At 48.8% G+C, this 24758-nt stretch overlaps 1 protein-coding gene across 7 annotated transcripts in view; it reads right to left on the bottom strand.

Annotated features, from left to right (window-relative positions):
• WIZ (WIZ zinc finger) overlaps positions 1 to 24758 on the bottom strand; it is a 778954-nt gene that overhangs the window by 395798 nt on the left and 358398 nt on the right. The window lies entirely within an intron of this gene.

The following is a 24758-nucleotide window of genomic DNA, read 5'->3' as shown; positions in this document are numbered from 1 at the left end:
CTGTCAACGCGCCTACCCACGCTCCACAGTAGGATCCTTTACATGCACCCCCTGCCACTTCACCCACCACAGTACACGCACTTGCTCACTGACCAGCCCCGCACCGGACATACCACAGACACCACCTGGACAAAAACACCAATATGCATGTGCCCTTCTCAACACACCACTTCACTAGGCAAACACACCACCGAATTTTGGGAACTCATCTCCACCCTCACAACTGACATCCTCTTCCTCAATGATACCTGGCTCCACTCAACTTCCGTACCAGACATCGCCATCGTAATACCCGGAGGATATAAGATGTCCCATCGCGACCGCATCAACAAACCTGGCGGAGGCATCACCATCATACAAAAGGAATCCACCAAATGCACAGCCACAAATGACAACATTACCCCAGCCATGGAAAACCTCAAATTCTGACTCGAGACAGACAAGAAAACCACCCTCACCTACCGCCTTCCAAGTCTACGTCCAGACCTCTGCACCTTCATTGCCTTCCCTGGCCATAGACTTCAACAACTACATTTTCCTCGGCGACCTTAACTTCCATCTCGACGACCACAATGACCTCAATACTACCAACATCCTCAACAGCATGAGCATTGGACTCACCCAACGCGTCCACGATCCCACACACACCGCAGGCCACACACTAGACCCCAACTTCAACGCCAGTGACGATATCAGGTGAAGCCACACCATGGAACTCAACTGGAACAGATAACCCTTCCGTCCACTTCAACATCACCAGTTTACGGAACTCTGCACCCAGTCTGACCAAAGGCCCCTAACGCAGCTGGAGCAAAATCTCAAAATACACATGGATCAAGGCCCTCAACACCACCCACCACATCTACTCCAACCACTGGCTCATTAACTGCTTTAAAAGTGTTGCTTCCTTAAGCAACAACACCCACAAAAGGTCCACCAAGCAGGTTAGCTGCTACACTGAATCAATCAATCAATCATAGCATTTGTATAGCGTGCTACTCACCCGGAGGGGTCTCAAGGCGTTTGGGGGGAGGGGGAGGGGGGGGAATATCTGCTACTGCTCGAATAGCCAGGTCTTGAGTTGCTTCCTGAAGGAAAGGTGCTCCTGGGTCAGTCGGAGGAGGATGGGGAGGGAGTTCCATGTCTTGGCTGCCAGGTAGGAGAAGGATCTTCCTCCGGTGGTGGCTCTGCGGATGCGTGGAACGGCGGCGAGGGCGAGGCTGGTAGAACGTAGCTGACGGGTGGGAGTGTAGAAGGTCAGGCGGTTGTTGAGGTACCTGGGGCCCAGGTCGTGGAGAGCCTTGTGTGCGTGGGTGAGGAGTCTGAACGTGATCCTCCTGCTAACGGGGAGCCAGTGCAGGTCTCTCAGGTGTCCGGAGATGTGGCTATGTCGGGGGATGTCCATGATGAGTCGTGCGGAGACATTCTGGATGCGTTGGAGTCTTATCTGAAGTTTGGCTGTGGTTCCGGCGTAGAGTGTGTTTCCGTAGTCCAGTCGGCTGGTGACGCGTGCCTGGGTGACCGTCTTCCTGGAAGATCTTTCGGAGCATACGCAGGGTGTTGAAGGATGACGACGAGACGGCGTAGACTTGTCTGGTCATCAAGAGGGAGGAGTCCAGGATGAAGCCCAGGTTACGTGCGTGGTCCGTTGGCTTGGGAGCGGTGCCCAGGGCACGGGGCCACCAGGAGTCGTCCCAGGCGGAGGGCGATGATCCCAGGATGAGGACTTCCGTCATGTCGGAGTTCAGTTTCAGGTGGCTGTTCTTCATCCATTTGGCAACGTCTTTCATCCCTTTGTGTAGGTTGGTTCTGGCGGTGGCGGGGTCGTTTGTGAGGGAGAGGATCAGCTGGGTGTCGTCGGCGTAGGAGATGATGTTGAGGTTGTGTTGGCGTGCGATGGCGGCGAGGGGGCTCATGTAGAGGGTGGGGCTGAGTGATGATCCTTGTGGTACACCGCAGATGATTTCGGTGGCCTCGGATCTGAACGGGGGCAGGCGGACCGACCCTCTGGGTTCTTCCGGTGAGGAACGAGATGATCCATTCCAGTGCCTTCTCTTGGATTCCGATGTTGTTGAGGCGCTGCACTAGGGTGCGGTGGCAGACCGTGTCGAACGCTGCGGAGAGGTCCAGGAGGATGAGGGCCGCTGTTTCCCCGTTGTCGAGCAGGGATCTGATGTCGTCTGTGGCTGCGATGAGGGCGGTCTCAGTCCTGTGGTTGGTACGGAAGTAGGACTGCGAGTGGTCGAGGGATCCGTTAGTCTTGACGAAGGCGGCAAGCTGACTGTTGACGGTCTTCTTGATGACCTTGGCAGGAAAAGGGAGGAGCGAGATGGGACGGTAGTTCTTGAGGTCGGTGGGGTCCGCTGTTGGTTTCTTCAGGAGGGTGCTGAGCTTGGCGTGCTTCCAGCTCTCCGGGAAGGTGGCGGTGTTGAAGGAGGTGTTGATGATGTCCCGGAGTTGGGGTGCGATGATGGGAGTCTGCTTTGTTGAAGAAGTGGTGGGGGCAGGGGTCAGCTGGTGATCCGGAGTGGATGGTATTCATCACGCGGGTGGTGTCTTCGGTGCTGACCGGAGTCCAGGCGCAGAGGGTGGTGGTAGGGGGCGTTGGCTCGGTGGTTGGGTGCGTGGTCTGTGCGCCGAAGCTGTTGTGTATGTCGGCTATCTTGCTGTGGAAGAACGAGGCGAGTGAGTCGCAGAGGTCTTACGAGGGAGTGATGTTGTTTCCGGCGCTGGGGTTGGAGAGCTCTTTGACGATGCTGAAGAGTTCCTTGCTGTTGTGGGCGTTGTTGTCCAGTCGTTCCTTGAATGCTGTCTTCTTGGTGGTGCGGATCAGCTGGTGGTGTTTACGGGTGGCGTGCTTGAGGGCAGTCATGTTGTCTGTGGTCTGGTTGTTGCTCCAGGCTTTCTCGAGGGTGCGGCAGTTCTTCTTGGAGTTTTTGAGTTAGTCGTGAACCAGGAGGCTTTCTTGCTGCCAGGTCTGCTGGGAGGGGTCTTCAGTGGTGCGAGGTTGTCTGCGCAGTTGGTGATCCACTGTGTGAGGTTGATGGCTGCTTCGTTGGGGTCCGTTGTGCTGGCGGGACGGTTCTGGCTGAGGCAGGTGGTGAGCTGGTCGGCGGTGATCTTGTTCCAGCTCCTGCGAGGAGCCTGTTGCGGGTGGTGGTGGGTCGTGGTTCTTCTGAAGCAGAAGTGGATGCAGCTGTGGTCCGTCCAATGAAGTCCGGTGGAGTGGCTGAAGGAGATGTGCTTGCTGGAGGAGAAGACGGGGTCAAGCGTGTGGCCGGGGTAGTGGGTGGGGGTTTTCACTAGTTGCTTGAGTCCGAGGTTGTTGAGGTTGTCCGGCAGGGTGATGGTGTTGGTGTCGTTGTTGTTCTCGAGGTGGAAGTTGAAGTCCCCTAGGAGGATGTAGACGGCGGAGGGGAGGACGTGCGGGCTGATGAAGTCTGCGATGTCTTCGCTGAATTGTGTGCGTGGTCCTGGGGGTCTGTAGATGAGGGTGCCTCCGAGGGTCGTCTTGGGGTCGGTGTGTATCTGGAAGTGAAGACCTCAGAACCACGAAACAACACTGTAAAAACAACTGGAAAGGGGATGGTGCACCAGCAAGGACATGACCAACAAGATCACCTTCAAGACAGCTCTCAACTGTAACCACAGATAGTTGAATCAAAGAAAGAGGCCTTAGCCTCACGCATCGAGTGAAGCCCCATGAACTAGGTTCACTCAGGGATCCCAAGGAACCCATAACCTCATCACATCTTCAATCTAGGCGAAGCCAGAATCAGCCACATACTCACCAACTTGTTTAACACCTCAACTGTCACAGCCACCTTCCCAGAGGACTAGAAACACACAGACGTCAATGCCCAACTAAAGAAACCATCAGCAGACCTCAGCAAACTCAACAACTACCGACCAATCTCCTTGGTCCTGTTCCCGGCTAAAGCATTAGAAAAAGCCCTCAACGAACAACTCTCCTCACATCTGGAACAGAACCTCCTATTCAACTCCTCCAAATTCGGATTCCGCAGCACCCACAGCACCGAGACAGCCCTCATAATGGCTACCGATGACATCTCAGCCCTTCTCAACTGAAGTGCGACTGCGGTTCTGATCATCCAAGACCTCTCTGTAGCCTTCGCTAAGGTTTCCCACCACACTCATCACTAGGCAGAACAGCATAGGCATCCAAGGAGCCACTCTCAGATGGATTGACTCTTTCCTCACTGGAAGAATAAAAAAGTCTGCCACTCCCCCCCAGCCCCACCCTATACCTCCGAACCCAAGGAAACAATCTCTGGAGTACCCTCCCTCTTCAACACTTATATGACACCTCTGGCCAGCATCCCCAAAGCCCACAAACTTAACATCTTATGTGTCCTACACCGACGACACACAACTCATCCTCTGACGACACCATCAAATCCAAGACCAACTTCTACAACTGCATGACAGACATCACCAACTGGATGAAGGACAATTGCGGGCAGCTCAACACCGACAAGACCGAGGTACTCATTTTCAGAAACAAAAGCTCCCATGGAACCCATCCTGGAGGCCTTCGAACTCAGACCTACTTCTACCCTCATTGACCACGCTAGGTACCGAGACATAATTCTGGACAACAAGCTAATCATGACGACTCAGGTCAACTCAGTCTCCTCCTCCTGTTTCCTAATCCTCTGTTTGATTCATAAGATATTCAAATGGCTACCCCAAAGTTCTAGACACACCATCACCCAGGCCCTCATCTCAAGCTGACTGGATATGGCAAAGCTCTCTGCACCTCCTCAGACAACTACAGACCGTACAGAACAACACAGCCAGACCAGTCCAGGATTTCCCAAGACAAACCCACATCACCCCCTACCTCCCAGGAACCCAACTGGCTCCCTGAACAGAAAAGATGCCAGTTCTAACTCCTGACCCATGCATACAATGCCCTACACAACTAAGGACCCGCCTACTTAAACCACCGCCTGAACTTCCATTAGCCCAACAAACACCTCTGTTCTGCATCCATTTTTGTAACCGACACCCTGCACCCGACATAGCAGATGCAGAGGTTGCTTCTTCTCCTAGCAAGCAGCGAAGACATGAACAGAGCTACCCTTTCATCTGCGGACATCCCCATCTCTTCAGAATTCCAAAAGTCCCTGAAGACCTGGCTATTCGGCTAAGCAACTGGACCCTGCCAGTGGCTGGAACCCTCACAGGTAACAAGTAGCGATCTACAAATCTACTGATTCATTAGATTGTAGTGGGGTTGGTGGAGTGGGATAGGTATGTATGTATGTATAAATCGTTTTGTAATGCGCTCTGTTACTTGGAAGTATCCTGGCGCGATGGGAAGGAGCAAAGGAGAACAAACAAGAATCAGCTTATGTCACACTCCAAAACAGATGGGTTTTGAGATTTTTCTTGAACTGGGCTACACATTGACTAGAACGCAGATGAAAGGGAAGGGCGTTCCAGGCTCGGGCTGCTACTACTGCAATGGACTGGCCTCCCAGCCTGGTTCGCTTAAACCGGGGGAGGGTCATTTTAAACAAAGAGGACGATCTAAGAACTCTTGTAGGGGCATAGAGAGTAAATCTCTTCTTCAGATAGGCAGGTCCTTGGTCGTGAGTGGCTCTGAATGAGAGCACTAGGGATTTGAAAAGAATACGTTGTGGTACTGGGAGCCAGTGAAGGCTAGACATATAAGACCGAACGCTCTTCCATCTCGGAACATTAAAAAGGAGACGGACAGCGGCATTCTGAATGACCAGCAGACGCTTAACCAAGTAAGCAGGAATGCCGCTAAACAGGGCGTTCGCATAGTCCAGCCTTGCTAAAATGAGTGCTCGGGCAACAGTCTCCCTAGCCTCTCTAGGAAGCAGTGGAAAGAATTTTCTGAGCATTCTTAAAGTGGCAAAGCATGTCCCGGATAATTTCTTTATGTGGTCCTCAAATCTTAGATCCTCCCCAAACCAAATCCCAAGATTTTTCGCAGGGCCACCCATCACCTTGGGACAGGGAATATTCGGGGGCCACAGCGAGTTCTTGATACTGAGGGGGAAGGAACCATAGAAGAGGACCTCCGATTTATCCTCGTTACATTTTAACTGAGCTAAGGTTAGCCAACGAAAAACTGAAGACAGGCAGAGCTGGACCGTTGCAGTGTCCAGATGATCGTCTGGCCAAGTAAAGAGTAGCTGCGTATCATCAGCATACCCTATAACTTAGCCCGTACTGTTCTGCTAGATAAACCAGGGGGGGTGATGTAGATATTGAACAGTAGGGGACTAAGGGTAGATCCCTGTGGAACCCCAGTAAGAAGTGGTTTAGGCTCAGAGGCATAGGGTGGCATCCAGACCTGTTCTGTCCTGCCAGAAAGAAATGAGGACAGCCAGGCCAGGACATTGCCGCCAATGCCAATTGTGGATAGCCTGGCAATGAGGAGCGCGTGGGGGACGGTATCGAAGGCGGCAGAGAGATCCAACAAAATCAGGACTGCTCTGCCGCCCCCATCCAGACACTCCCGAAGAGGTAGAGTGGGGTAAGTAGAGTGGGGTAGGTAGAGTGGGGTAGGTAGAGTGGGGAAGGTAGAGTGGGGAAGGTAGAGTGGGGTAGGTAGAGTGGGGTAGGTAGAGGGGGGTAGGTAGAGTGGGGTAGGTAGAGTGGGGTAGGTAGAGTGTGGTAGGTAGAGTGGGGTAGGTAGAGTGGGGTAGGTAGAGTGGGGTAGGTAGAGTGGGGTAGGTAGAGTGAAGTTGGTATAGTGGAGTTAGTAGAGTGGAGTAGATGAACAGAAAGGGGTAGATTTGGCTGGAGGGTGGTAGATTGGGGTAGAGTGGGGTTGATAGGGTAGGATTGAGTGGAGTGGGGTAGATTGGAGAGGTGTGGAGTGGAGCAGATTATAGTGGAATAGATGAGGGGGAGTGGTGTAGATTAGGATAGAATGGAAAGGGGTAGATTTAACTGAAGTATAGTATAATAGGGTAGACTGGAGGGGAGTGGGGTAGATTGGGATGCAATGTGGAAGACTGGGGTAGATTGGGATGCAGTGTGGAAGACTGGGGTAGATTGTAGTGGAGTGGGGTTGATTGGAGTGTGGTAGAATGGATCATAGTGGAGTGGACGGGGTAGACTGCAGTGGAATGGGTGGGGTAGACTGCAGAGGAATGGACTAGACTGATGTTGGAATAGAGTGGAGTGTGGTAGATTGGGGGTAGATTGAATTGGAGTGGGGTAGTTTAGGGTGGGGTAGACAGGGGTGAGGTAGATTGGGGTAGGGTGAGGTAGATTGGAGTGAAGTAAACTGGGGTGGGGTATACTGGATTGGGGTGGATTGGGGTAGATTGGAATGGCGTGGGTGGGGTGGATTGTAGTGGAGTAGAGTGTAGTGGGATAGATTGTAGTGGAGTAGAGAGTGAAGTGGGGTAAATGTAATGGAGCAAATTGGACTGGTTGGCGAGTTTCGAGTGGAGTCAGGTAGAGTGGAGTGTGGTAAATTGGGGTGGAGTGGGTTGGATTAGGATTGCTTAGTGGGGTAGATTGGAGTGTGTCAGATTGAAGTAGAGTGGAGTGGAATAGATCGGAATGAGAGATTGGAATGGAGTGAGGCAGATTGGAGGGTGGAAGATTGGGGTAGACTGGAGCAGACTAGATTGCAGTGGAGTGGGTAAATTGGAATAGGAAGTAGTGGGGTAGATTTGAGTTAGTCACCACCCCAGCAACAGCTGAGATCCCCCGCTCCCACGAACACCAACCGCCTGCTGGCCTGGACCAACATCCACGACGACGACACCATCAAGTTCATGAAAACCGTCCATTCCGGATCCCCGGAAGACCCCTGCCCACACCACATCTTCAACAAAGCCAGCAGCACCATCGCACCCCACCTCCGGAAAACCATCAACATCTCCTTCGAGACAGCAACTTTCCCGGAGAGCTGGAAGCTTGCAGAGATCAACGCCTTACTCAAGAAACCCAAAGCCGACCCCAAGGACCTCAAGAACTTCCGAACCATCTTCCTGCTCCCGTTCCCGGCGAAGGTCATCGAAAAGGCCGTCAACAAACAGCTGACCACCTTCCTCGCAAAAAACAACATCCTGGACCCGTCCCAGTCCGGGTTCCGCAGCAATCACATCACCAAAACTGCCCTCATCGTCGCCACCGACGAAATCAGGACCCTACTTGACAACGGAGAAACCTCATCCTCCTGGATCTGTCAGCCGCCTTTACACGGTCTGCCACCGCACACTAAAAACACGCCTCCATGACGCCAGAATCCAAGAGAAAGCCTTGGACTTAACCACCTCCTTCCTCTCCGGCAGAACTCAGAGCATCCGCCTCCCCCCCTTTCGCTTCGAATCCACCAAGATCATCTGCGGTGTCCCCCAAGGCTCATCCCTCAGCCCAACGCTGTTCAACATCTACAGGGCACCGCTCGCCCACGTAGCACGACCTCAACATTATCTCCTACGCCGACGACACCCAGATGATCCTCTCCCTCACCAAAGACCCCCACACCGCCAAAACCAACCTCCACGAAGGAATGCAGGCCATTATCGACTGGAAGAGAGACAGCCGACTGAAGTTGAACTCTGACAAGACGGAGGTCCTCATCCTCAGACCCACCCCCTCGGCCTGGGATGATTCCTGGTGGCCGACTGCACTAGGAGCACCCCCCTACACCCACCGACCATGCACGCAACCTAGGGGTCATCCTCGACTCCACCCTCTCCATGACGAAGCAGGTCCACGCCGTCTCCTCCTCCTACTCTAACACCCTCCGCATGCTGCGCAGGATCTTCAAGTGGATCCCCACCAACACGAGAAGGACGGTCACTCAGGCCCTCGTTAGCAGTAGACTGGACTACGGCAACGCACTCTACCCAGGAGCACCGGCCAAACTCCTGAAACGGCTCCAACGCATCCGCCTGCCTGATCCTCGACATCCCTCGCTGCAGCCACATCACACCCCACCTGAGAGACCTGCACTGGCTCCCCATCAACAAGAGGATAACTTTTAAACTCCTCACCCATGCACACAAGGCACTCCACAACACCGGACCAGCATACCTCAACAGCCGACTCAGTCTCTACACCCCTACCCGCCAGCTCCGCTCCGCTGACCTCGCCCCGCCCCCTGCATCCAAAGAGTGACCACCGGGGCAGATCATTCTCCCACCTCGCCGCCAAGACATGGAACACCCTCCCCATCCGCCTGCGGCAGACTGAAGACCTCCTAACCTTCAGGAGACTTCTCAAGACCTGGCTCTTCGAGATATCAGCAGAGTTCATTTATGTTGTGTGCTAAAAAAAAAAAAAATCATACACCCTTTCTTCTCACATGGCTACCCTGCAGGATGGTCAGAGTAAGACAAGTAAACACCATGCTCCCTTGGAAGACATTTGACCTCTGTTTTTGAATGCACAGCAAATGTGACAAGGTAAGAACAAGATTTAAAGGCCTGTTTACTGAAAACAAGCACTTAGAAGGATACAATAAACAAGGGTTGCTCTTGGGAGGGACAAACTCAAGCTGGACAGCCTAAAGCAAATAAAGCCAGCAAATAGAAAGCAGCAACTGAGTAACAAACCACAAAGCCAATAGTCCGCAACGGGCAAAATGCTTTCTCAGGGACACTTTCAGAATGTCATCAAGAAGTCGTAAGCAAACCAGGCAGATGTGCTGTATGGTAGGCTCCAACCTAAAGCAGCCCTGGCAAAGGGGAGAGGATGTGGCCTAAAGGCTCGGGTGGTCGACCTCAAATCTGAAGAACCAGGTTCGAGTCTCAGCAACGACACTCAACATCCTGCGATTCTGGGCAAATCACTTAATCTCCTCCTGCCTAACAAAAACAAGCATTTGCAATGCAATAGGTCTCACATTATTAATGTTTGAGCTATTGAGTAGAAAATAATGTCTGGAAGGATTGCTTTAGTTCAGGTAGAAGTCGTCTAAAATTAGGGTTTAGTCATTCTGCATTAAAGCAACCTGGAGCACGGCACGAAAGGTAGAGCTTGACTGATGGTAAATAGGAGCTAGAGGGTTTTATATGGTGGTCTCCCATGAAGCTGGGTTGTGTGTCGTCGTAGATCAAACAAATTAGCCAACTTTTTATATGGGCAGGTGGGAAGCATATTACAACTTGTGGCTTCAGAGCTGGGATAAACACATCTTTTGTAAGGAGTCTAGGTGGCTGTCGTGCCCACGGTGCTCTCTGGTGAGTGCGAATCTCTTGCATATGCTCTGGACCTACCCCCTGGTACAAACGTATTGGCACGCCGTAACGACATTGTTGACAAAAGGGGTTGGCACAGACCTACCGCACACATGGGAGGCATGTCTGCTGGGTTTTTACAAAAGAACGAAACACAACAAAGTCCCTACTAGATTTTGGGATTTGGGCCTTATCACAGCCAAGAGACTTCTCACCAAACATTGGCAAAGTAGAGACCCGCCACTGGTCAAACATTGGAGTGCCTCCTTCGATAACTGGACGAGAGAGGAAGGCACAACCCTACACAAGTCAAGTCAAGTCAAAGTTCTTTATTCGGAATAAAACATCCATAAAAGTGCATAACAAAATACAATGGCAAAAAATACAATATAAGAATAAACAACCAAAAATGTAGTCTATCTAGTTATACAACAATGCAGGTACATATTAAAAGAGGACAGTATATATAATTAAAACGTTTTTAGATCATTTAAAAATAGCGACAACTATGGAGTATAGGACAAAAACAAGAATAAAATCAGGACTGATATATGTGCAAATTACAGATGTGCAAATTGGTAAGCGATATAAAGTGCAATGTGCAAAAAATTTTATCAATCAATGTGCAAAGTAGCTCGTGAGCGGACTGAAGCTTTGAGGAAGCAACTCACTCTAAATATTATTTCATCTGATCCTAACATTAATAAATTCCTCAACGCTATCTTGAAATCTAACAGATCGTTTTTCCGACAGTATGGCATTAAATAATGGACAGTAAACAATTTATAAAAATCACAAAAGAACATAAAATGCAAGAGACTTTGTTTCATGATCGGGTTACACGGACAACATAAGGTTTCCAAATGTTTATTATAGCCCAAAGGGAAGTTTAGTAGATTTACAATGCTCCGTCCCGAAAACGGAACAGTAAACTCCTGTTCCATCTACCGAGATTTAAACGTAGATATTTCTGGGGCGGGGCAGGGTAACTAACAGGGGGCTCCAGATGGCCCATATACTTTGCGACTGTGCACTTTGGGAAATTTTTCCTTTCCCGCTCTTCTCTATAGAGGTTATACAGAGCCCTTTGAACCAGAGTCTTATGTGAACGCTCTATGAGGTTAGGAGATGTAAACAGATGTCCTTGCCCTACACTTATTAGACATTCATTCACGGCTTTCAACCATGGTATACAATGTGCCCTGTCACATTTTAAACAGTCTGAGATTATATCACGTGTCAATGTGGCTGCAGGATTCATCCATATCTTTAACCAGAAAAGGGGCGGCCTTGATCTAACAAAGTCCTCTATATAAGGGATATTTAATTCACTGTGACATATATAGTTTGAGGCACAGATAACTCCACCCAACACCTTCCGACAAAATCTATTTTCTTCTGTCTGGATATGGAGACAATTTGTATGTCCCCATACCTCTGCGCCATAAGTACCTGTAGGGATGCATTGGGTTTGATAGATCTTTAGTAATGGCATGATCACATCAGCATGATTAGGTTGGCGCAGAGAGATTATTGAATTGATTGCTTTACCTAATTTATTCCTCGCATAGGAAACATGTGGTTGCCAAGAACCAGTGTTAGAAAACAACAGCCCCAAGTATGGGAAAGTGCAGGTGCTTTTTAAAACGTTTTCCCCTGACATAATCTCAATAATTTTATACTTTTTTGGACCACAGGTCATAATAAGGGATTTTTTAAAATTTGTGGTTAAACCTAAGTCAGCCATAAAAGTAACAAAGCCTGAAATTAAAATACGCAGTGCCTTTGGGGTGCGGCCCATTAGGACCGCATCGTCTGCGTAAAGGAGGGTGGGTATGGGAGTGCCATTTACATACGGTACATCTTTTGTTAGGGTACTCAGGGAACTACTCGGCTCATTAATGTATAAGATAAAAAGCAGAGGGGCCAGAACACAACCCTGTCTGACATACCTGCCGATTAAAATGTCACTGGAAACTTCGCCAGTGTGGTTGATACGCACACAGGCTCTTAGGTCGCTATGAAGGTAAGATAAAAAGTATACTAAATAATCATCTAAACCATAATTAAGTAGGACGGACCATAAACGGGAGCGATTTACAAAATCAAAGGCAGAACTCAAATCCATGAAACCAAAATATAAGGGGGATTTTTTAGCGATGTTATATTTAGCCATTATTAAATTCAGGTTCAGACATTGTTCTACTGTGCCCACATTACTACGGAAACCTAGCTGGCTCGGGTGTAGAATGGTACTTTCCTCCGCCCAAGTTCTAATTCTTTTAAAAATTACCCTACCCAAGACTTTCAGGGTGTTATCAATTAATGATATTGGGCGGTAGCACCCAGGATCCAGCCTGTCGCCTTTTTTAAAAATGGGTACAATAGTACTGCTGGACCATGTTTTAGGGATAGATTCATATGTTAGGTTGTTAAAAACATTACACAGCAGCGGGGCCCAAAAATTGATTTCACATTTTAGTTGGTCAATAGAAAGGCCGGCACTTTCTGCGATGGCATCCTCTACCTCAAGCAAGGTAATATTCAAAGGAGTTGGAGGGGAAGGGTTACTGCGGGGTTGCCAGATACAGCATAGATCTTCGAGAAGTGGTAAACCCACACAGGCCCTATGATGTTACCGTTAATTGGTGTTATATTTGAACCAAGAGATCTTAGGTTCTTTACCTCCCTCCAAAACCCTGGGGTATCTTTTAGGGCAGCCGTACGTACAAGGGATTCCCAGTGATCTTTGACTAATTCATTGGATCTAGTGCGTAAGGTGGATTTGTACCTTGCTCTCAGGAACCTTACCCAGGAAATATCCAGCGGTTTGGCCATAAGTGCAGCCCTTAAATCCCGGTTTGCCTTTGAGCAAGAGGCATCAAACCATCTTGGGGCTTCCTCAGTTTTCCTAGATGCTGGTTTAGAGATCTCGCTTTTGATTGCGGAGCAAAGTTCACAGAATGATTTAATCATGTTGCCCCGCAACTATCAATAGCAAGACAGTCCGAGATCAATACAGGATATTTCTTAATCACACTGGTCAAAACACCCCTGTTGTCCACCCCCCTCCAAACAACCCTTAATCTATCAGTCGATGCTTCCAGGTTTGTTGCCCCGATTTCACTATGTGGTATTTTTCCCCCTAATGATTTCAGGTAAATCACAATTGGATAGTGATCACTGTATACGTTACACACTACCTCAGCTTTTAATGACACATCAGCAAGGGAGGGCGAAACAAATATATAGTCGATTGTTGTTGCGCTCCCATGACCGATGTAAGTGGGGACCGGGGCAGTGCTTATACCAATACCGGCAAACTCCATAGAGTTTACGAGTTCTCTGGTTGCAAGGAGATCAGATAGTTCTACACCTCTCTTACAAGGGGGATTTCTTGGATGAATGTGTGCATTGAAATCCCCTCCTAAACAAATGCTGTCAAACTTCCCATATTTCCGTCCCTCCACTATTTCATCAATAAAATTAAACAAGTCTAAAAAATTACAATTAGGGTGGGATGTAAAATCATTGTTGTAGAAATTAATCAGACATAGTTTTACCCTTCTTGTGTAAATCCGTGTCATAAAACGTGGGTTATTAATTTGTATTACTTCAGTTTTTACCTCTGCGGTTATCTTTACCCAAATCGATAAACCCCCACTAGGACGGCCTGAAAGGGGGGCCGGTACGATCCTATTATGACAACTATACCCTTCAAATAACAAATGGGTTGTACACCAAGTTTCTTGAAACATTAGGACATCATAGCGGTTTACCCAATCTTTCCAGGCTTTAATTTCCATTTTTGCCTTCAGCCCAGCAATGTTCCAGCTTATAATGGACAGGTTCTCGTCAAGCCGTGGACAAACATCCTGGACAGACACCTGGGCAATGTCTGTAGGGTTAGCCAATGGATCGCATTGTAAGTTGGAAGGCAAGGGAAAGTCGGATGGTATCAAAAACACCTCAGACTCTACTTTCTGTGAAAGTTCAGCATCGGAAACCGCTGCAGCTGGATCTTCCTGGATGGCTGGCAGTCAGTCCAAAGTGCCCTGGTCAGAAAGTGCCGAGAATCTATTATGTAACACAAAACAAGGGGGGTGGTTTCAGCATTCTGTGTGGGGGTCTGTAAAAGTAACTCAGAGGTAAGGGGGTCACCACAGTAGTTGGGCCGTGCTGGGTGTAATTCCTATTTAATAAGAATTTTACTGTGCCCGGGTTCCTAAAGTTGATTGTGATACAGTCTCGGTTGATGTTTTTGAACAGAGGTCCAACCCAAGTCACCCGGCGTGTAGAAAGAATTTCATTGGATATGTCATAGCCGACCCCCTTATGTTTAGTTAACCAGTCACTGCATTTGTTATGTAACTTGTCCCAGGATTCTCCTTGACCCTCCCTAAGCGGTGGTATACCAGCCAAAACCAAGACATAGGGGCAAGCCTCAGGAGGAAGATGTAAGGCAGGACCTTGATGTTTTATCGGCCTGTTGTCCTCCGGTTGTCCCCTGTGCTGGCCAGGGTTGGGAGATACCTTCTGCTTGGCTATACCTCTGGGGGGCTTACTGTTCTGGGTGTTGTTTGTAATGCTAGGTAGACTGGAAGGTGGTAAAGGAATGGATGGCGAAGTTGAGGCAGAATGGTTTTGCCTTGTATTTGCTTCCACCGGTGGTAATGTTGGTATAGAGAGGGTACTAGCGTTTGGTGCCCCTTTGGCCCCTTTAGCTATAGCTGGATTACAGTTTATGGTGGGTCCTCCGCTAGATAGGGCGCTCGTAATAGTCTCTAAGTCTTTTAACAGGCGTTCGCCTCTAATTTGGTCTAGGCAAACCATACCTTTCCTCTTAGCTTCATCGTTTTTCACGAGGGTTTCCAGTCTATCAAGTCTCTTAAAAATAATATTAAATTGTTTGATCATTTGATCTTCTAGTTGTTTAAAAATTGTATCGGCAATGGTCTCTATGAGATTTCCCTTTGGTTTAGATTGGTGGGTGCTTTCATTAGGGAAGTCAGTCTGTGTACAGATGGAGTTTGTATCCTCATTTGTTATGGCAATACCACAATGTTCCCCTGAGTCAGAACAGACTGTTGGGACCCCTGTTTGTTGTTTCTTACCCCTAGTCCACATACTCTGTGGAGTTGGCTGGTCGTTACTCCTTGGGGGCTGCTTCCTCTTATTTATTGTTGTCTTAGCTGGACCCCTTTTACGTTTTGCTCCAGTGGTCTCGGTATTCGTAGTTGTGGGGGGTGGCGCTGGTTGCGACGCGGGATCAAGATCAATATCAGTAGCTATATCAGGGGTGTTTCCCTCTTGTGGTGATTCAGATGAGCTGACCGCAGGGATAGATTTCACCACAATAACTTCTGGGGTAGAGGCATGGTATGTTTGGGACTGACTATGATAGTAGGTTGGCTGATGTTAAGGGAACCCAACGACAGCCTCCTCTCAGTCTCTGCAATCTCATTAAAGGCATTGTCCAACAGACTCTCAAAGGAGAGTTGGAAAGATGCAAGATCTGCAGTAGCCTGTGTGTCTGTATTGGTAGAAGTAATGGTAGTGGTACGTTTCCCCATAATAGAGACAACTGGCTCACCTTTGTATGAGAGTTAGATGGGTGGCCCGCCCGACCACTGTTGACCTCTGAGGGCCTCAGAGGGCCCGCCCTTTGCCCGGGCTTAGCCCGGCGCCCGCCCGCGCGCGTCCCGCGACGCGGGAAGTGATGCCCCTTTTTGAGCACCTCCTGGCGCGCTCAGCCTCGACGCGACTTCCGGTCAGGTCGCGGAGGCTTCTGGGGGTTGTAGTCTCGAACTCCCCCGCTCAGCGGCAGCACAGGTGGTCAGAGGCTGCGGCGGGGGGAGGAGACCGGCGATGGCAAGGCAGCGTTCTGGGCAGGCAGGCGGCAGCACCGGCAAAGGAGATCGGCGGTGGCGAGGCAACGCCCCGGGCAGCAGCAGCAGTGATCTGGTGAGGGACTCCGTGCAGCCGAAAGGAACACCCCTACACAGGGAGGAGACTGCAGGGTTGAGAGCATTCGCAATAGCACAGCTTTGGGACGACACTTTACAGTCATTCACCAGGAATGTCTTGATCAGGGAATCACCTAGATACTCTCCTTTCCAGACCCGACTAGGATAATGAACGGGTGGGAGGGCGGTGCAAGTATACGAAAGGATTCAGCTCTTGACTGCACATAGTGTGCCATATCCGTATCACATGACGCCGCTATCACATTGCAAGCTGATAGCCCCAAACCCTCCCCAGCGCAAAGGGCCCGGACCTCTAGATCTGTGTTCCAATTCAAACTTCATATCTATCCCCGCTCTCACACCAATAATCCCTCAATTGAGATCAGCAAAATACACCCCCAGATCCACATGAACAGATTGCTCGCTTGCTCATCCCCCGTTTTCATTACTCTGGATTATTCCCCCCCCCTTTTTTTTCTTTCCTCATTCATTGGTTGTTTTTCCTTCTCCTTTCCTTTATTTCTATTGACCTCCTTTTTTCTTTGCATACTTATGCATATTTCCCCTTCCCCCGGTTGTTCAAGTTTGTGGTGTCCCGACGATTTTATTAACAGGCACATTGGTTAAATTGTTTGGACACCCTGTCCTTTGATTGGTTCGCAATACCTATTTCCTAATTCGTGGGATCACCTAGGACGACATGTCTCCTACATATGATTAGACAAAGGCTGGAATATCACACACATACGAGGCTGCGACATTGAGGGACATACCCATGTAACACAAGCCACATTTATGGTAGATCCAGACGACAGATCACTCTCTGGGGACTCACTAGGCATACAACCACCATACCAGACAGGGCCTTGTTCCGGGAAGAGCATCGTTATCTCAGCTCTTAATTGTATTCTTCATGCCCGACGAGGACCACCTGCTCTATGGAGATGGGAACAACTATCAGTTACAAAGTACTATTTGGAATTCAGGAAACTGACACTCTTGAGGCGGAAGCCGGGAGCAACGCTTGTGTTTTTTAACAGAATTGTATGTCGTGTATTTTTATTGATCCTATCTGACTGCTCTCTCTGCTGGGCACTTTCCCCTGGAAACAGCACATTGGAAACTCCCACGCAGCGGATGTAAGCGCTGCCGCGGGTTGGCAAATTAGTCGCCGCCATCACCCCACAAGCCCACAGGCCACGCCCACTGACGCAAGGCCACGCCCCTCTTCTCACCCTATAAATGTGCACCTCCCGGACGCACAGCGGACGAGCGCAGCGAGCGCGCCTAAGACAAGCCCGTCTGCGTCCGTCCGCGACCGGTCGGGGCCAGGGGCACAACACCATGCCCATTTTGTCTCCTACCCCCCTGAAACATTATGTGCCCACCAAGGCCCTTGGGACCTGAACCAAGTTGCGCTGGGCCACATCATAGAGGCCGGGATCTTAAGTACTCATCCCCTGCCCTCTTTTCCAGTCAACCTGCCTTCATTAACACGACCTTCCACCTGCACTAGTTCTTCCATTTCTCAAGTAAGTGACTCACCGACAACCTCTGCTTACTTATTAAACACCCGGTCGGCAGTAAAACACCATCTCGACCTGTTCACTCTCCTGGACACTCAGAAACCTGAACTATTGTTCCTCACGGAAACCTGGTTCTGCCAGGATTCCCTGCCTAACCTGCTCGCTGCTCTGCCCTCTTCTTACTATGCCCTCCGGGCTGACCGACCTCCCGGCAAAACAGGAGGGGGAGTGGCCCTGATCATCCGCTCAGATCTACAGTTTCAACTTCTACCCCACCCCCCTATCCCAGAAGTGGACTATTTAGTTGCTCGCTCTAATTCCTTCCAGACACCTATTACATGTGTCCTGATGTATCGACCTCCCAAAAATATGCCGCACTTTCTTCCAGCCTTCCTGGACCTGCTAGCCACATTAGCCATCAACAACTTGGCAGTCCTGGTACTTGGCGACTTCAATTTCTGGCCATCCGATCCGGCAGAAGATGCCCCCTCCAAAGACTTCACGGAATCACTTCAAAGCTTGAATTTTATATCCCACATCCACACCCCTACCCACATCCAGGGCCATATATTAGACCACGTTTGGTCCCTCAATACTTCTATTCATACTCCTACTGTTACCCCTTGCCTGTGGTCTGACCACCACTTAATCACCTTTTTCTTGGACTCAAGTCTGACCATCAAACCCCCCCTGCCCAAGAACACCTGGGCCCGCAACTGGGGCAAAGTCGATATTCCACTGCTCTGCTCCTCTCTATTAGCCTCTAGTCCTACCACAGAGGACCAGGCCACACCGCTACAGGCAGAAACCCTCAATAAATGGCTATCTAACGCCTGCGATCAGGTGGCACCCCTAAGACGCATTAGAGTTAGACGCGCTCACGACGTTAACAAATGGTTCACCACAGAACTCAAGGAGAAAAAACTGGCCACGGACGTGGAGACGCATGTACTGCACTGCTACCAAACTATTGTACTCCTCCACCCAGGCTGAGTACAAGAAAGCCATCCTAGATGCCAAAACTGGCTACTTTTCGAATAAGATCCTCCAGGCAGAGAACAAACTCAGAGAAATCTTTGCCACAGTTTTCGAATTAGCCTCTTCAGACTGGACCACACCCAAGCCAGTACCCTCCCAGCACCTGTGCGACGCACTGAACAATTTTTTTATTAACAAAATTGTAGATATCAAGGCCAACATTCCTCCTCCCTCCCCAGCCTTCCTAAACCCTGATCCCCCACCGAACACCTCTCACCTCGACCTTATAGCCCCGCTGTCTAAAGATATTTTCCTTTCCTTACTCCCCTGCGTCAAATCTGGATCTCCTGCCGACATCTGTCCGGCTTACATCCTACGAGATATCTTCCTTACTTGCCCTCTCCCCCCTCTCACTTTTCTCAATGAGACCCTTAAGTCAGGTACCGTTCCTCCTAGCCAAAAATCAGCCACCATCATCCCAATCCTGAAAAAACCAGGGGCAGATTCAACAGCGCTGGTAAATTATCGGCCCATCTCTCTCCTCCCCTACCTGGCCAAAGTTCTCGAACGCCACGTCACCAAAATCTTCTGTTCTTTCAACGAGGACAGCGGCTCTCTCTCACCATGCCAAGCAGGGTTTCGCCCCCTCCACTCCACCGAGAAAGTGGTGGTCTCTGTTTTAGACACACTCCGAGACGGACAAGATGCTAATCTCCCACAGGCACTGGTTCTTCTTGACCTATCAGCCGCCTTCGACACGGTGGACCACACCATCCTTCTCTACCGTGTCGAGGCGGCTGGCATTGGAGGTTCTGCCCTTGCCTGGCTCAGCTCATTTTTGAGCGACCAATCACAGGCAGTCCATCTGGCGAACCTCTCCTCCAAGGCCCACAAAGTGTATTGCGGCGTCCCTCAGGGATCTTCTCTTTCCCCCCTTCTTTTTAATTTGTATATTTTTCCGCTTATCTCTGCTCTACAGAGGATGGAGGTCACGGTGTTTAATTATGCCGATGACCTCCAGCTCATTTTTAACCTCTCTAACTCCCCTGACTCTATCAACAACTTCCAGTCGGTGATGGTCTTTATCAGGGATTGGATGAGCTTTAACCATCTTAAGCTCAACCCTGATAAGACCGAGCTTCTCCTCACTGGCAGTAAACTCAACCCTTGGTTTCCCATTTTCTGGCCCCCCTCTTTTGGTTCCTCACCTCTCCCTCTCCCTCTGTCAAGACACTGGGGATCACTCTCAATCAACAACTCACACTACACTCCCAGATTAGCACGGTGGTTTCCTCTTGTTTCTTTACCTTACGCACCATTCGAAAAATTTCACGATTTTTTTCTCTCTCAGCCCTCAAACTGATCCTGATGGCCATGGTCCTCACCCGACTGGATTACGGGAATTTCTTGTACAATGGGGCCCCTGCATACGCCATTCGGCGGCTCCAACTGGAGCAGAACCAAGGTGCCCGCCTGGTCTATGGCTTACCCAAATCTCACAACACCTCTCCCCTTCTAAGATCCCTCCACTGGCTCCCTATTAGTGAAAGGGCCCTCTTTGAGATGGGTTGCATTACGTTCCAGGCCCTCGCGGGAACAGCCCCATCTTTCATCACTTCCAAAATCATACCCTATATCCCCAGCAGACAACTACAATCTTCCTCTCAGTCCCTCCTAGTGGTGCCCAGGTTCAAGAAGAGCAGAACGGGAGGCTCGAAGTTCTCCATCCTTGCTCCGCAATTTTGGAACTCTCCACCTCTCCAATTGAGACTAACACCATCCTACCTGGAGTTCCGCAGCGCATTGAAAACCAATTTGTTTGCACAGGCTCATAAAATCTAAAACTGCACCCTTCCACTCAAGATTCATCCTCCTCAATAGCGCCATGAAACCGCCTGGTGTACGAGCACTCAACAAATACTTATAAATTCAAAATTCAAATACTTCTTCTTACTTTTATCCTTTTACCCAGTCAGTTGTGATATGAGAACAATGCCATGTATTACATTACTGATACTAATAGCTATTAATTTAAATTGAAAGGATGACTTGTTCCATTTGCCCTATGTTTTGACATGTATTGTGAACATATATTGAAAACTTAATAAAAGATATTCAAACAAAACAAAAAAAAAAGGGAGTCTAGGTGGCTGCAAAGGAGGACAAGAGATTTCAACGCTGTGGGCCTTTGCATAGCGTTATTGTGCAGTCTGTAATGCAGTAATGTTTGTAGATATGTTTAGGCGGGAATCTATTGTTTGGAGCAAAAATTTTAGAACAAGGTTGTTACCATCCCTGTGCACTAGGTGGACACTTAGGGGGACAATCTTCAGCAGATACAACAAACCGGAGACACGTGGGAAATCTTAAAGGTAACAAATCAACAATATTTACTATTGTTTCTTTAACAAGTCACTTTAATTCTTTTTATGAATTAAAGACAGCGACAGTCTTTCCATCGATTTCACGTCGTGGCCAGAAAAGCACACTGTTCTCAAGGTAAAAAAATACTTGACCATCTCCTTCATTGTGACGTTTAAATCTAGATGTTTAATGTAATTTATAACGTGGATTTCAGAAATAGTTGATTGTTTTTTGCCACAGTGATTAAGAAAATAAATCTGCTCTAAAACGCTATAGATCACCATTAAGAACCGTACTCGAAGAGAAGCTTCAATGATAAGCAGGGAAAGGGTTACTAGAAATGGAAAGTGATCTTCACCCTGGAGTGTATGTTAAATGCCTTCTTTGTTGGTTTGTAATTGTGGAAATGGTATTTGGTGAAACCTGTGTTTAATACTTCTCAAAAAAGATCTTAGGACGAGCTGAAAAGTATTGGCAAGGCGATTCAATCATTAAACCACACAGATTTCAATTTTTTTTAATCTCAGTGTCAGAGTTAGAATTAAAGATTTAGATCTGGAATTTGCAATACATACCTGTGTAAAGTAAGAAACCATTAAATGAGAGTGAATGCAAACTATCAACTAGACCGCCAACAAGAGTGCAGGGCAGTAGGAATGAGATGGTCTCTAAAGACCCAAGTAGGAGTCAAAAATGCCATGTCAAAACACTGAAGTTCACAAATCCAAAAACGCGGTCCATTGGTATAGATCTTCCTCATTTACATTCACTAGTGCTGTGGATTACATCCCTAGGCACAATGAACCACTCAACTACGTAGGGCAGGTGAGAACATGGAAAATGCCATGATGCAAGAGACAAAAACCTATGCTATTTTAGCCCATATGGACATAAGCTAAAATTCTTTTCAATCACTCTACTGGACATGTGACATAAGGAAATCCAGCAATGTGGGTAAGGGCACTACAGAGGGCCTTGGAAGTAAAAAAAGAAACTTGTGAAACTAGGCTCGAAGACTTAGTTACTTTCTGATATTTGCAAAAAAACAATAATAAATAATGGACATATTGTTCTTTTACTGAGCTTTACAAGAAATCACGAAGACGTTCATAAGAAAGCGAACCATTTTATGAGTATAAAGCAGATATTTTTCCCTTGCTCATTCGGCTGAAATGCAGTCAGCTTTGCAAAGCATCCTCCTAAAATCATACCTAATGTCGAACTTGAGTCAACCAAAACAAGCAAAAACACACTGTACGACTACGAAAAACAGAAGCTCATACAGCTTTTGACCACATATAAAATATCCCACGATTTAATGTGTCATCACATTCACTGCACCGTTCCCCCACAGAAAAAATACAAATCTAATCCGGCATCATTAACAGAAAATGCAAACATTATCAAGCATATTGGTTATGAAGCATGCGTCGCTGATGGCGCGGGTTGCTTATGTGAGGCAGTTAATTTTGTAGCCTGTACGCGTGCATTATCGGTAGTCGCAATAATGTTAGCAGAACAGCGAGTAAGTTGTCCTTCTAAGGTCTTTAATTTAGCGCTCGGAAGTGATGTGATGGTGCTACGTGAAACAATGAATAAAGTTGTAGGAGCATACACAGCACATACTGTCGAAGACTTTGAGCCTACCCGTTTCCACAATCTTTCTCGTTCCACAAATTTTTCATTTGAAAAAAAAAACGCTCTAGCAGGAATGAAATCCCGACGTGTGACGCACAAGAAAATTCAGCGCTTTCTTGGAAGACTGCTTAAAACAAACATACAGGATAAAACGGTAATTTTCATTGTGGAAGTCTGGAAAATTGCATGACTGTCAGAATGTTTTGCTTGGTTAAACCTTGTGATCCTGAATAAAGCTCCCCTGCCCCTCGGGTCATGTATCTGCTAAAGTGGCTAGAAAAAGCGTAAACAGTACACAAGTGTACGCTGTGGATGTGCATGTTTGTTTGCTGGGAGCAGAGGGGGCGAGGGGTTGTAGGCTGGGAACGCAATGGAGAGAACTAGTGCTTTAAAAAGGACGGCACTTTTTATTTTGAGAAGGAGGGGCAGCACTTCTCAAGAATGACATAATACGTTGGATTGGAGAGTACCTGCACTTCTCAGAAACAAGCAGGTACCGGCTACCTGCACTGCTATTCTTCCATTTCAAGCACTGGAGAGAACTGTGCAACTTTTTAATATGCCACTGTGGATTCCACGCTGTGATAGAAAGGATTCAGAGCCGATGCCATTTCAGAGCCAGTCAGACGCACAGCGCATCAAAGGCGCGCGCCAGAAAACACCGGGGCTGATTGCGTGATCACAGGAAGGTGACAGGGTGAATGGCGACGCCGGCGCTGCTCGTCATATGGGTAGGGACGGAACACAATAAGTTGTTGGAAAATGTGGATGGAAGAGCACAAGTGGTGCGCGCACCACAGCCACACACGTGGTTTCACCTATTGCGCCCGTATGTGGGCACGACAATTAAAACGCGTAATAGACACCAATAGGCCGTGGGCTGAGAAATGCGCCCGCCTCTGGCCAATTGCGTGCAGTCTTTTACAAAAAGGCGCACGCAAAGGCCAATAGCTGCCCACAAAAGGAAAAGCACACGCACAAGCGTGTGCGATTCCTAGGGCAGCTTCCAAACGCCGTTTTTCAATCACTAAATACCTCGCTCTGCGCGAGCACTGCTGTGCAGTGCAACACGCAGGGCGCGAGCCCTAATGAATGCTTTAGTCTGTAACAAAACTAGTGCTCATGTAAAGCGCTCTGATACCCAATACCTTCGGGTCAAGTTTGCGCTATATAAAACACCAGAAAAAAAGACAATAGGTCTCGGTGATGTAAGATTTATTGGCTTTGTCAACGTTGTCAACGTTAATGTATTGCAGCCATTTAGCCCAAGAGCACACAATTTAAGCAGATAAGCCAGGTTACAAATGTTTCATTAAGTCAGCTGAATGCGGGGGGGGGGGGGGTCTTGGAGCGTCAAGATGACGGTCGCTCCTGACCCCTCCGTCATCCGCCCAAGTATCCTGCTCCTTCGGCATAGATATAACTGCCCTACAACATGGCGACACCCAGCCGGGGCAGATCGGATTGCTCCGGAGATGAGTGGGTGGCCGCAGACAGCCTGACTCGAGTCGTCCGGAGATCCACAGCTCGAAAAAATGGCGGCGCTATCTGTGGCCCGACGCGCAGGGAGCCAATAGCTGCCCTCCCCTGTGAAGCCTTGCAGGGGCTGAATCGGACCCCTTGACCCCAGAGTGACCAACGCTTAGATAATCAAGCTGCGGGGTCGGTGGGTTCTGAGATCGCCCGCTGTGGTGCTGGAGTGCCGTGGGCTCTGGTCTGGACCCGAGGTGAGCACTGCCAGTGGGCAGATCCCCTATAACAGAAGAGGTGAGTCAGGGATATTAGGTAAAGTTGGCGCTGCCCCAGTGGCCTTGTCTCAAACAAAGGACCCTGTACCGGAGGTGCCCCCGGAGGGGTCGGGCTCTCGAGGCTCAGGCCCCAACTGAGATGTGGCGATCCTGGCTGGCTCGGAGGACCAGCTACATTGGGGTTTCTCCTAAGGTGCCGGTCAGCAAGCTTTCCTCAGTGGGAAGGGAATAGGTTTGCGGGACCAAGAATGGAGTGTTTTCAAGGACATAGAGAAAGCGCTGCAGTGCCATCATTTTATAGAGTGCTGCCCTTCCTAACAGTGTTAGGGGGAG

This window comes from Lissotriton vulgaris, chromosome 1_1, assembly GCF_964263255.1.
Source record: "Lissotriton vulgaris chromosome 1_1, aLisVul1.2, whole genome shotgun sequence".
Classification (NCBI taxonomy): Eukaryota; Metazoa; Chordata; class Amphibia; order Caudata; family Salamandridae; genus Lissotriton; species Lissotriton vulgaris.
This window is presented reverse-complemented; position numbering and strand designations above follow the sequence as displayed.